The 15140-nt window shown below is 49.2% G+C and overlaps 1 protein-coding gene across 1 annotated transcript in view; it reads left to right on the plus strand.

Annotated features, from left to right (window-relative positions):
* Positions 1 to 10139: 10139 nt before the first annotated feature.
* The window catches only part of TMEM176B (transmembrane protein 176B), a 28177-nt gene continuing 23176 nt past the window's right edge, over positions 10140 to 15140 (plus strand). The window contains exon 1 of the mRNA XM_035254390.3: positions 10140 to 10427. The gene's annotated coding sequence lies outside the window, so the exon portion shown is untranslated. The remainder of the gene's footprint in view (positions 10428 to 15140) is intronic.

A 15140-nucleotide genomic window follows, 5' to 3' on the forward strand; every position in this document is an offset into this window, starting at 1 on the left:
ACTTACTACGTGCCAGGCACTACACCAGGTCCATTCCTGAGCACTTACTACACGCCAGGCACTACAGCAGGTCCATTCCTGAGCACTTACTACACGCCAGGCACTACACCAGGTCCATTCCTGAGCACTTACTACGTGCCAGGCACTACACCAGGTCCATTCCTGAGCACTTACTACACGCCAGGCACTACACCAGGTCCATTCCTGAGCACTTACGATACACAAGGCACTACACCAGGTCCATTCCTGAGAACTTACTACGTGCCAGGCACTACACCAGGTCCATTCCTGAGCACTTGCTACGTGCCAGGCAGTACAGCTGGTCCATTCCTGAGCACTTACTACGTGCCAGGCACTACAGCAGGTCCATTCCCGACCAGTTACTACGTGCCAGGCACTACACCAGGTCCATTCCCGAGCACTTACTACGTGCCAGGCATTACACGGGGTCCATTCCCGAGCACTTACTACGTGCCAGGCACTACACCGGGTCCATTTCCGAGCACTTACTACGTGCCAGGCACTACACCGGGTCCATTCCCGAGCAGTTACTACGTGCCAGGCACTACAACAGGACCATTCCCGAGCAGTTACTACGTGCCAGGCACTACACCAGGTCCATTCCTGAGCACTTACTTCATGCCAGGCACTATACCGGGTCCATTCCCGAGCAGTTACTACGTGCCAGGCACTACACCAGATCCATTCGTGAGCACTTTCTACGTGCCAGGCACTACACCGGGTCCATTCCTGAGCACTTACTACACGCCAGGCACTACACCACGTCCATTCCTGAGCACAGGCACTACACCAGGTCCATTCCTGAGCACTTACTACACGCCAGGCACTACACCAGGTACATTCCTGAGCACTTACTACGTGTCAGGCACTACACCGGGTCCATCCCTGAGAACTGAATACGTGCCAGGCACTACACCAGGTCCATTCCTGAGCACTTACTACGTGCCAGGCACTACACCAGGTCATTTCCTGAGCACTTACTACCTGCCAGGCACTAAAGCAGGTCCACTCCCGAGCACTTACTACGTGCCAGGCACTACACCGGGTCCATTCCTGAGCACTTACTACGTGCCAGGCACTACACCGGGTCCATTCCGGAGCACTTTCTACGTGCCAGGCACTACACCGGGTCCATTTCTGAGCACTTACTACGTGCCAGGCACTACAGCAGGTACATTCCTGAGCACTTACTACGTGCCAGGCACTAAACCAGGTCCATTCCTGAGCACTTACGATGTGCCAGGCACTACACCAGGTCCATTCCTGAGCACTTACTACGTGCCAGGCACTACACCAGGTCCATTCCTGAGCACTTACTACGTGGCAGGAACTACACCAGGTCCATTCCTGAGCACTTACTACGTGCCATGCACTACACCAGGTCCATTCCTGAGCACCTACGACGTGCCAGGCACTACACCAGGTCCGCACTACACCAGGTCCATTCCTGAGCACTTACTACGTGCCAGGCACTACAGCAGGTCCATTCCTGAGCACTTTCTACGTGCCAGGCACTACACCGGGTCCATTTCTGAGCACTTACGACTGCCAGGCACTACATCGGGTCCATTCCTGAGACCTTACTAAGTGACAGGCACTACAGCAGGTACATTCCTGAGCACTTACTACGTGCCAGGCACTACACCGGGTCCATTCCTGAGCACTTACTACGTGGCAGGAACTACACCGGGTCCATTCCTGAGCACTTACTACGTGGCAGGAACTACACCAGGTCCATTCCTGAGCACTTACTACGTGCCATGCACTACACCAGGTCCATTCCTGAGCACTTACGACGTGCCAGGCACTACACCAGGTCCATTTCTGGGCACTTACGACGTGCCAGGCACTACACCAGGTCCGCACTACACCAGGTCCATTCCTGAGCACTTACTACGTGCCAGGCACTACAGCAGGTCCATTCCTGAGCACTTACTACGTGCCAGGCACTACACCATGTCCATTCCTGAGCACTTACTACGCGCCAGGCACTACACCGGGTCCATCCCTGAGAACTGACTACGCGCCAGGCACTACACCGGGTCCATTCCTGAGCGCTTACTACACGCCAGGCACTACACCGGGTCCATTCCTGAGCGCTTACTACACGCCAGGCACTACACCGGGTCCATTCCTGAGCGCTTACTACACGCCAGGCACTACACCGGGTCCATTCCTGAGCGCTTACTACACGCCAGGCACTACACCGGGTCCATTCCTGAGCGCTTACTACACGCCAGGCACTACACCGGCTCCATTCCTGAGCGCTTACTACGCGCCAGGCACTACACCAGGTCCATTCCTGAGCGCTTACTACACGCCAGGCAGTACAGCAGGTCCATTCCTGAGCACTTACTACACGCCAGGCAGTACAGCAGGTCCATCCCTGAGCCCTTACTACGTGCCAGGCACTACACCGGGTCCATCCCTGAGCACTGACTACGTGCCAGGCACTACACCGGGTCTATTCCTGAGCACTGACTACACGCCACGCACTACAGCAGGTCCATTCCTTAGCACTTACTACATGCCAGGCACTACAGAAGGTCCATTCCTGAGCACAGGCACTACACCAGGTCCATTCCTGAGCACTTTCTACGTTCCAGGCACTACACCAGGTCCATTCCTTAGCACTTACTACGTGCCAGGCACTACACCAGGTCCATTCCTGAGCACTTACTACGTGCCAGGCACTACACCAGGTCCATTCCTGAGCACAGGCACTACACCAGTTCCATTCCTGAGCACTTAGTACATGCCAGACACTACACCAGGTCCATTCCTGAGCACTTACTACATGCCATGAACTACACCAGGTCCATTCCTGAGCACTTACTACGTGCCAGGCGCTACATAGGGTCCATTACTGAGCACTTACTACGTGCCAGGCGCTACACCGGGTCCACTCCTGAGCACTTACTACACGCCAGGAACTACAGAAGGTCCATTGCTGAGCACTTACTACACGCCAGGCACTACACCAGGTCCATTCCTGAGCACTTACGATACACAAGGCACTACACCAGGTCCATTCCTGAGAACTTACTACGTGCCAGGCACTACACCAGGTCCATTCCTGAGCACTTACTACACGCCAGGCAGTACACCAGGTCCATTCCTGAGCACTTACTACACGCCAGGCACTACACCAGGTCCATTCCTGAGCACTTATGATACACAAGGCACTACACCAGGTCCATTCCTGAGAACTTACTACATGCCAGGCACTACACCAGGTCCATTCCCGAGCACTTACTACACGCCAGGCACTACACCAGGTCCATTCCCGAGCACTTACTACGTGCCAGACACTACACCAGGTCCATTCCCGAGCAGTTACTATGTGCCAGGCACTACACCAGGTCCATTCCTGAGCACTTACTTCATGCCAGGCACTATACCGGGTCCATTCCTGAGCATTTACTACGTGCCAGGCACTACAAGTGGTCCATTCCTGAGCACTTACTACGTGCCAGGCACTACACCAGATCCATTCGTGAGCACTTTCTACGTGCCAGGCACTACACCGGGTCCATTCCTGAGCACTTACTACACACCAGGCACTACACCACGTCCATTCCTGAGCACTTTCTACACACCAGGCACTACACTAGGTCTATTACTGAGAACTTACTACATGCCAGGCACTACACCAGGTCCATTCCTGAGCACAGGCACTACACCAGTTCCATTCCTGAGCACTTAGTACATGCCAGACACTACACCAGGTCCATTCCTGAGCACTTACTACATGCCATGAACTACACCAGGTCCATTCCTGAGCACTTACTACGTGCCAGGCGCTACATAGGGTCCATTACTGAGCACTTACTACGTGCCAGGCGCTACACCGGGTCCATTCCTGAGCACTTACTACACGCCAGGAACTACAGAAGGTCCATTGCTGAGCACTTACTACACGCCAGGCACTACACCAGGTCCATTCCTGAGCACTTACGATACACAAGGCACTACACCAGGTCCATTCCTGAGAACTTACTACGTGCCAGGCACTACACCAGGTCCATTCCCGAGCACTTACTACGTGCCAGGCACTACACCAGGTCCATTCCCGAGCACTTACTACACGCCAGGCAGTACACCAGGTCCATTCCTGAGCACTTACTACACGCCAGGCACTACACCAGGTCCATTCCTGAGCACTTATGATACACAAGGCACTACACCAGGTCCATTCCTGAGAACTTACTACGTGCCAGGCACTACACCAGGTCCATTCCCGAGCACTTACTACACGCCAGGCACTACACCAGGTCCATTCCCGAGCACTTACTACGTGCCAGGCACTACACCAGGTCCATTCCCGAGCAGTTACTACGTGCCAGGCACTACACCAGGTCCATTCCTGAGCACTTACTTCATGCCAGGCACTATACCGGGTCCATTCCTGAGCAGTTACTACGTGCCAGGCACTACAAGTGGTCCATTCCTGAGCACTTACTACGTGCCAGGCACTACACCAGATCCATTCGTGAGCACTTTCTACGTGCCAGGCACTACACCGGGTCCATTCCTGAGCACTTACTACACACCAGGCTCTACACCACGTCCATTCCTGAGCACTTTCTACACACCAGGCACTACACTAGGTCTATTACTGAGAACTTACTACATGCCAGGCACTACACCAGGTCCATTTCTGAGCACTTACGACTGCCAGGCACTACACCAGGTCCATTCCTGAGCACTTACTACGTGGCAGGCACTACACCAGGTCCATTCCTGAGCACGTACTACGTGCCAGGCACTACACCAGGTCCATTCCTGAGCACTTACTACACGCCAGGCACTACACCAGGTCCATTCCTGAGCACTTATTACACGCCAGGCACTACACCAGGTCCAGTCCTGAGCACTTACTACGTGCCAGGCACTACACCAGGTCCAGTCCTGAGCACTTACTACACGCCAGGCACTACACCAGGTCCATTCCTGAGCACTTACTACACGCCAGGCACTACACCAGGTCCAGTCCTGAGCACTTACTACGTGCCAGGCACTACACCAGGTCCATTCCTGAGCACTTACTACGTGCCAGGCACTACACCAGGTCCATTCCTGAGCACTTACTATGTGCCAGGCACTACACCAGGTCCATTCCTGAGCACAGGCACTACACCAGGTCCATTCCTCAGCACTTACTACTCGCCAGACGCTACACCAGGTCCATTCCTGAGCAGGTACTACACGCCAGGTACTACACCAGGTCCATTCCTGAGCACCTACTACGTGCCAGGCACTACACCAGGTCCATTCCTGAGCACTTACTACTCGCCAGGCACTACAGCAGGTCCATTCCTGAGCACTTACTACGTGCCAGGCACTACACCAGGTCCATTCCTGAGCACTTACTACACGCCAGGCACTACACCGGGTACATTCCTGAGCACTTACTACGTGTCAGGCACTACACCGGGTCCATCCCTGAGAACTGAATACGTGCCAGGCACTACACCAGGTCCATTCCCGAGCACTTAGTACGTGCCAGGCACTACACCAGGTCCATTCCTGAGCACTTACTACGTGCCAGGCACTACACCGGGTCCATTCCAGAGCACTTAGTACGTGCCAGGCACTACACCGGGTCCATTCCTGAGCACTTTCTACGTGCCAGGCACTACACCGGGTCCATTTCTGAGCACTTACTACGTGCCAGGCACTACAGCAGGTCCATTCCTGAGCACTTACTACGTGCCAGGCACTAAACCAAGTCCATCCCTGAGCACTTACGACGTGCCAGGCACTACACCGGGTCCATCCCCGAGCACTGACTATGTGCCAGGCATTACACCGGGTCCATCCCTGAGCACTTACTACATGCCAGGCACTACAGAAGGTCCATTCCTGAGCGCTTACTACAAGCCAGGTACTACACCAGGTCCATTCCTGAGCGCTTACTACATGCCAGGCACTACACCAGGTCAATTCCTGAGAGCTTACTACGTGCCAGGCACTACACCAGGTCCATTCCTGAGCACTTACTACGTGGCAGGAACTACATCAGGTCCATTCCTGAGCACTTACTACGTGCCAGGCAATACACCAGCTCCATTCCTGAGCACTTACTAAACGACAGGCACTACACCAGGTTCATTCCTGAGCACTTACTACACGCCAGGCACGACAACAGGTCCATTCCTGAGCACTTGCTACACGCCAGGCACTACACCAGGTCCATTCCTGAGCACTTACTACGTGTCAGGCACTACACCAGGTCCATTCCTGAGCACTTACTACGTGTCAGGCACTACACCAGGTCCATTCCTGAGCACTTACTACGTGTCAGGCACTACACCAGGTCCATTTCTGAGCACTTACTACGTGTCAGGCACTACACCAGGTCCTTTCCTGAGCACTTAGTACGTGTCAGGCACTACACCAGGTCCATTCCTGAGCACTTACTACATGCCAGGCACTACACCAGGTCCTTTCCTGATCACTTACTACGTGCCAGGCACTACACCAGGTCCTTTCCTGAGCACTTACTACACGTCAGGCACTATACCATATCCATTCCTGAGCACTTACTACATGTCAGGCACTATACCAGGTCCTTTCCTGAGCACTTACTGCAAGGCAACCACAAGCTTGTTACTTTCCAGGATTACTCCAGCTATAGGAAGTTCTGAAGGGGCAAAAAACCAGTGGCTGCCTCTAGGAGGTGAGGGTGAGAGTGGGGACAGACTGAAAAGGGATATGAGCATGTTCTGAGCGTGATGGTAACGCTATCTTGCTGGGAGTTTGGGTCACACAAATGTATCCATGTGTAAAAACCCATTAAATGTGCATGTGCAGGTTAACACCTGGAACTCTAGTTAATAATATACATGCTGAACAATGGCTCTCCAAGAGGGCCACATGCTGATTCCTGGAAGATGTGAATGTGCTGCTTCAGATGTCAAAAAGGACTCTGCAGAGGCGATTAAACTGAGGATCTTGAGATGGGAGATTGTCCTGCATTATCCATGTGGAACTGATGTAATCACAAGGGCTGTATAAGAAGAAGGCAGGGATCAGAGTGAGTAGGAGATGTAACTAAGAAAGCAAGAAGTTGGTGCTGTGAAGAAGGGGTCATGAGCCAAGGAATGCTCTGGAAGGTGAAAAAGACAAAGAAACAGATTGTCCCTTCAGAGATACCAGAAGGAACCAGCCCTGATTACACCTTGACTCTGGCCTAGCCAGGCTGACTTTGGATTTCCAAGAGAATACATTTATGTCATTTAAAGACACTATGTATGTGGTGACTTCTTACCATATCAAGAATACTAATACGTGGCCCATAATATTTGTGCATTTCATTGTATGTTAATTTTATATACAATGGGAAAAATTTCATTGTGTGTTAATTTTACATACAAAGAGAAAAAAGAACTAGTAACACCTGGAACTCTAGTTAATAATATGCATGCTGAAGCATTTAGGGGTAAGTGTGCAGATGTATACAACTTACTTTGAAATGCATAAAATTGGGATGACACATGAATTGATACAGGATAAAGCAAATATAGGACTGTATTGTAGTGTCTAGACAGGTATTCGCTGGTAAATTTGTTAAAGTTTATTTTCGAACATGTTCATAGTAAAATGTTGAGGGGAAAAAGGCAGAGGCTTGACCCTCTGTGGTGTTTGGGAATTGTGAGTAGCTCTGCACAGCTGGGTTGTCTGTGCTGGGGTAAGAGTAGTTGGCTCTGTCAATCAGAATACCGGAGGAACAGGGAAGATGTGGAGGGAATTTGGACTTTATCCTGAAGGCAACGGGAGCCAGTGAAATGCTTTAAGCAGGAAGGTACAGAACAGGATTTGCGTTTTCAACTCGCACTGCACAAGTCACATCCCCAACTGAATTCTTTGAACAGCTGCTTACTTGATTTGAAACGCAGGTCATTGTAAGAGAAGTTAGAGGTTAATTTAGCATTGGTCAAAGGAATTCCTCTCTCTGCCTCATCATTGGTAGTGAGGAACAAACCTATACTTGTTGCTGAGAGAACCTCAGCAACAAGTGTAGATCTGAAAGCTGACAATTTGTAGGAAAATGGCAGTTAATTCTAGTCTCATCTTTAAGGCTTAACTGTTCTTGGGGGTAAACTACATGAAGGAAAAAATATAAAACCTTTGTACAGAACAAGTAACTGAGGTGTTTATTCAGTGAAATGAAGAAAAAGCCCAGAATCAGGAGTCAGAGCATCTGGATTCAAACCTCAGTTATGACATTTTCTAGCTGTGTGCACTTGGGCAAATTCTGAACTTCTCTGAGCCTTAGTTTCCTAGTTAAAAAATGGGGACGACGCTAGTCAGGGAGATCAAAGCATTCACATGAAGTACCTGGTATAGTGCCTAGCATGTAGCAAGCACTCAAGAAATGTTCAGCATTTTCATTATTGTTCACTGACCTACTTCTCAAAAAGCATGGAAGCAGAAGCTTAGCGTGCTCCTGGCTTGTACCATTACTCCACTGTCATGAAAATGATACTCAAATGCCTGCCTTTAGTCCAGAAAATTCTGAGCTTCAGACCCATATTCCCATTTTCCTCATGGGCATTTTTCTTTGCCTAGTCCACAGGTACCTCATACCCAACAAAGTCCAAGCAGAACGTATTAAACCTCTGGTTTCTGTGCCTCCCTTATCATACCCCCACAGGTTTCTGTGCCTCCATTTTCATGGGGAATGCTACCATCAACCCCCAAATGCTCTAGCCAGGCATCTGAGAGTCCTGCCAGACTCATATTTCTTCTCCTCCCGGTCACACCCAGTACCCCAGCAAGTTCTATTTCCTGAGAATTGCTTCCTCTATCTCCTGCACTCCATTCCCTCCTGCACTGTTTTGGATTGTGCTTTACCTGAATTCCTACAGTAACCCCCTACTGGCCTTCCTGCTCCCAAACTTGCCTCCTCCAAATATAGTCTGCCTCTGCGAGAATGACCTTCCACAGTGGGAATCTGACCATTTTCTACCCTGCCCCAGTTCTCCAGAGGCTGCCCACTGGGATATGTTGGCTTGTGTGTGTACCTCTAGGGTCTGACCTCTCATCAGTCCCAGCGATACCAGCCCACCTAAGCTCCTATCTCTGCACACAGCCCTTCCCTGGAACACTCTGCCCCTTCCAACATTTGCCTGGCTGCTGCTGACTCTCTGATGTCTCCCTTGATCATCTTCCTCTCCCTGCTGTGCCCCCATCTGGTGCTGACCTCCATCATAGCCTTGGTCTCCCAAGATATCCATGGACTGTAACCTTTGCCTCTTATCTCTGCATGGCCAACGCTTAGCGCAGCAGCCGGCAGTTGTAGATATTCTATTGTAAATGGAGTTGATTCCAGGATCAAAGCGGAGTAAAGATGAAGAAAAAGAAAAGTCAGAAAAGTCAGTTAGGGTCCTGCTAGAAAACCGCATGCTGAGAAGGAGTGACGGGTCTAAAGAAGGGACTCTTTACCAAGATGAGGCAGGGGCAAGGACATCACCAGGGGAGGTGAAGTGCCCTGAGGCTCGGTGCAGTTGGAAGCCATTTTCACTTTTAGCTAAGTGAGAAGAAGCAAGGAGAGGGCATGGCTAATAGATAGGGGAAGACTTGCAGGACACAGCCACCCCAACAAATCGGTGGCTTTGGCAGAACAGTGACAAGCCAGACTGTGATCCGGCACAGAGGAAGCCAGGGGACAGACACTTTCATCTCATTCCTTTCTCTTGTTTTTGTCTTCAGGGCTGGCCACATACTGCTGTTGGGAAGAAGGCTCAAAAATGAATCCTCTCAGGCATACCCACTTTTCTTTCCACCCCTCTATTCTGAGAACCCAAGCTCAACCCATGTGCTCTCCCTTTAGGCAGAAAATGTCAGAATCATAGGGAAGACTAAGCTGAAGAAAGAATTTGGAGTTCCAAAGGAATTCTCTGCCACCTGCCACCCGGCAATTCCCCTTCCCAGGTAGGCAATGGCATGACAGTAAAGCCGCATCCTGTTCTGAATAGGCAGAGAACCGGACTTAGCTTGAGGACTTAGGTTGAGGTGGGTAATGTTCGAAAAGACCCATTTGCTAGGGCATCTCAGGCAAGGGACAGAGGCCTTTGCAGGCGAGGCTGCAGGGAGAGGCCAACACAGGAAACAGTCCTGATTCCAAGGGGTTACAATTGGTTGAGGAGGCAAGGCAGCCGCAAAGAAAGCGTGGCATGTTCGGGCCAGGTGGGTGCTTCCTTAGAGAGGACAGCACTGCCTATTTGGGAAACAGGTGTAGAAACAGATGGGACAATCCTTGTCCATCGAGATGGGGTCGGAGTGATCGCACAGAAGCTTAGCTACCCCATTACCTCGGCTGCCATCACTTGCCCTCCTTCCATGCCCACCACGGACGGCAGAGGAGCTTGTCCTTTCTACAGCCTGACCCTGGAGAGGAGGTGAGGCAGAGGGCTCCCAGAGGCCACCTTTGGAGGTCCTAGCGCAGCCGGGTGACGCCGGGGCAGGAGGGCCCCGGGAGTGGGGTGGGGGAGGGCCACTGGGTGGAGGCGCCCCTCGGGGCCGCGTCTTGTGGCGCCGGCTCCAGTTCCGCTTCGGCTCCCGACCCTCAATTCCTGTTTGCGGCCCAGGGCCGAGGCCTTCCCCTCAGCCACCCTGCTGGCGGGCCGTGTTATCCCCAGGTCAAGTTAAAGAACCAAAGTGTGTAGTCCTCCCAGCGAGGGAGCCGCCATATCCTGGTATCCAATGGACAACCTGCTTGCCGCTCACTCTCTAACAGCCAATGATGAGGGAGACTTTTGCTAAGCCCCGCCTCCCCGGCCCATGAATGCGAACAGCGCCACCTCGTGTCCCGGTAGCGAAGCTTCAGGGAGTTTGGAAACGCTCCTGATTTGGGATTCACTCAGCAAATATTTAATGCGCGTGTGCTGTGCGCAAATAAAATGCCAGGTGCTGTCTTCCTCTACATGGCAGGGACAGACATGTGTTCCTCAAGCTCACTGGGTATAACATCGCCTAGGTTATTCTCATCTGTTGCCGGGCCTCCAAACCCGGTGGTCTTTTTTTTTTTGAGATGGAATCTTGCTCTGTCGCCCAGGCTGGGGTGTAATGGCGCGATCTTGGCTCACGGCAACCTCCACCTCCCGGGTTCAAGCTGTTCTTCTGCCTCAGCCTCGCGAGTAGCTGGGACTACAGGCACGTGCCACCACACCGGGCTGATTTTTGTATTTTTAGCAGAGACGGGGTTTCACTGTGTTAGCCAGGATGGTCTCGACCCTCCGGACCTTGTGATCCGACCGCCTCGGCCTCCCAAAGTGCTGGGATTATAGGCGTGAGCCACCATGCTCGGCCCTGGTGGTCCTTTATTAATTCAGCTGTGGCATGGGAGTTCATGCTCACAAGGCCTTTCTATTATTGCATTTCTTCATTTCATTCAGTGCTTAAGTCCAGCCTCAGCTTCCTTGACTGCATTTCCCACTCTTTCTGGCTTCAAGTTGTTGAAGTCAAAATAAAAATATAGAGACTGGGCTCTAAATTAAATTATTTATTTGGGAAGAAAGGATTGCCATTTGGGACACACATGCACACTGGAAGAACAAAGAGAAGGCTGGAGGTTTTATGGAATGTTACCCATTGCTTTTTGAGAAAGTTCATTGACACTAGTAAGGCTCTGGGGAGCTGGCAAGTTCCAGCTGGTGGGCAATGGCACTGGGCAAAATTAGTCCTAGAGCAGCGCGTTATCTCAGCAGTGGTAGATAAAGCTGGTCTCAGCTTAACAATAGTTGGTTTCAGCAGTCAGACGTGGAGAATTGCATTCTTGGAGCAATGCTATGTGTCCTGAGTGCCTTCTGACTTTGTGGGTATGACAAAAATAACCCGATTCATTTGATCAACTTTAGCAAACGTTTCTGGAACTGGTGGCATCCCTGATGTTGGGGTGTTTATGTTTATTATCCCTGATGTTTATTTTGTTCTCCTTGCAAGTGTTACTGGACGATGCCATGCAGTTCCAGCCTCTTGTTTCCTGAACAAGGAATTGGTCAAGATACACACAGATAGCAAAGGAGCAACAGTGTGTGAAGCACAGTATTACAGTCTCCGAGATGGGAGAGTGGACTGACCTCTGTGAAATGAGATCAGTGTCACTTTGGTGTACTTTGATTTCTTTTTATGTTTTTTCTCTTCTCTGCCCAAGACTGCCCAACCTCTAGCCAGTGTCTGCCTTTTGATAGGCAGGTAGATTGCTTGGTTATTTAATACTTTGGCCTTCGTGTGCTTGCGAGTCATCTTCATCCCATAATTTTAAGTACATGCATGATATGCAGTCCATATGCATGAACCTTAAATAGCTGATTACCATACAGGAACATTTTTAAGGATACTTCTTCTGTCTAATGTGCATGCCCATCTCTGAGGCACTGCTCCTGACAGTTTGCTCCAGATCTAGCAGGCCATGAGGGCTCCTTACGCACTTTTTAAAAATCTAAGTTTTGTTTTGGCTGCTCAACCCTGCTTCTTACCTCACTTCTTGCTCACTCGCCCCTTCACCTTGCTTCTGCTCTCACTCATTCTGCCCTGGGTCCAGTCTCTGGTTCCCTCTACCATCTCCTGCCTCAAAAGGGCTGCTCAGCATACAATTTCTCTTTTTAACTTGTGGTTCTTGATTTTGGGAAATGAGTTTCCATCTTGCTGAACTTCTTAACTAGAGAATACAGTTGGGATGTGTCTACACTATGTGACACTAATGGGACCCCCTGAATCCTATTTAGAGTCTAAAAGAGTGACTTTGTTACCTAAAGGAGGTGGTCATTTAGCTGTCTCTCTTAGATTTGGTTCATATAATTTCTGATTTTCAAGCCAGATTATAATCTGTAAACTCCTACCTAGGTCACTGCACCACCTTGATGGAATTTTCATTTCCTTTATCCTTAAGATTTGTCTAAAGATATTTGACTTTGACAGAACTTTGAGTTCTTTCGTTTTCTTTTTATATAAAATATATATACAAATGAACATTAAGCACATATAGTTATATGACTAATTATGAACAAACATAATGTATCACCAAATCAAGGAATAGCTCATTACCCCAGAAGCATCCCCAATCCCCTAATAACAGTCCCTCCCTCTCTCCCTCCCTGCAGAAATGAGCCATATAATGACTCTTGTGCAAATTACTTTTTTGCTTTTCTCTAGATTTGTTTCCTTTTTTGTGGGCATTCCTAAAGGATATAAGTCGGTTTTGTCTATTTTGAACTTTCTATAAACAGAGTCTTACTGAAGATAATTTTTTGTCTTGCGTATTTTTCTCAGTTTTATGTAGTGGTAGGTTATTGATTACTGTGTAATTTTCTCCTCTGGGAATTTGCAACAATGGATATATCCATTCTACTGATGATGGATATTGGTATTGTTTCTAGTTTGGGGATATTATAAACAATGTATTTATAATCCTTTTTGCACATATGGCCTTGGGAATTTGTATATCTGGGTATATACCTTGAAATGCAATGGTGGAATCCTAAGTCATATCTTTAAAGTTTGCTAGTTCATGCCTGTTTTTCAAAATGGTTGTACCAGTTTACATTTCTGCCAGCCATGTACAAACATGGCTCCACATCCTTACCAGCACCTGGCAGTGCCAGACTTTACCTTCTGTGGATTTAGTTCATGTTATCTTATTGAGGTTTTAATTTGACTACCTGGTTATTGATGATGTTGAACACATTTCTGATATTTATTAGCCATTTGGGCCAATACAGTGTCAGATCTTTGGCAATTTTTTCTGTTGTGTTGTCTGCCTTACTGATTTATAAGAATTCTTCATATGAAATTGCTGGCATTTGAACATTTTTGACCTATGAAGAATGGCAGTTTCATATGGTTCAACTTAATACCTTTCAGATATTGGTCCTTTGTTAATTATGTTTTAACTAATATTTTATCACGTTATGTGGCTTATCTTCATTTGCTTCCTTCATTTTTTGAGAATCAGAAAGTTTTAATATTAGTGGATTTGGACTTATCAGTCCTTTTCTTTATGGCTTGTGCTTTTTATGTTTTGTTTAAGAAATCCTTGTCTTTGGGGCTAAAGGTGACACATTGTGCTGGGGGACTGGGGCTGCGTCCTCAGGGCATTCTACTTTGGGTCCTGAGTCACATTGCTTCTGCTGGGGAGGGGGCAGATTTCTCTGTGCCCCTAGACTTGGGTGGGTGGGGAGGGAGGAGAGGCCACTCCTGGGCTCTTTGTGGGGTGGCACTCATGTTTCCAAGTAGATCCTTTCCTGCAGGTTGTTTCCACACCATTCTTTTTAGTGGAGAGGGTCTTCCCAGTGAATCGGCAGCCCTGCATCTCACTGGGCCAGGGTTGGGGCAGGACCAGGCCAGCATCACTGTGGATGATCAGGTAGGGTGGGCTGTGACTGGGGTGGACTCCAGCTCAGAACTGGAAAACCTAACTGTGTGTCCAGTTCTGTGTCCAATTCCTGAATTGTGTGTCCTAGAGCCGATGAGGTGGGACTAGGAGAAACTGGCTGGAGACAGTGGAGCAGTAGGAAAAAGCCTGCATGGTGTGATTCTGACCAGTTGGCTGGAGTAGAGCAGGTGGCCTGGGGCGCACCAGACAGAGGAGGGGAACAGGTCATGACTTCTTGGCCTGCACTCCTCAACATCACTGTGGGTTGGGGGAGGCAGGGGACTGTCCAATCTGTTCACAGTTCCCTTTCCATTGCTGACAGTGCCTGCCACATGAGAAGTGTTAGTTCAATGAATGAATGAATGAATGAATACTTTTCAAAGAAATGCATGTAAGAGTTCATGTTTTCTTTTCTATTTTTTTCCTGGGGAAAACTTTTTGTAGCCCCTAGGTGGCAGAGTTAATCACATCTAGCTGGCTTGTAAGAGAATTCAGATATGGAACCAGGCGTTTGCACTTAAAATTAACCTTGTTTTAATTCTGTTTTGCATTTTAATCATTAAGGTGAGAAAACATTGTCCTAAGAAACATTGGCAGAGTAAAACCGAAATAAAGACCTGGTAAATTACTTTCTCAGGCTAAAGATGGTATGAATTTTTCTTCTAAGTGCTTCTAAATCAGTCCTTTAATGGTTAGGTTGGATGTAAATTCTTACCATTCTTCACTCACATAAATGAAT

The sequence above is a fragment of the Callithrix jacchus genome, chromosome 11 (assembly GCF_049354715.1).
Source record: "Callithrix jacchus isolate 240 chromosome 11, calJac240_pri, whole genome shotgun sequence".
NCBI lineage: Eukaryota > Metazoa > Chordata > Mammalia > Primates > Cebidae > Callithrix > Callithrix jacchus.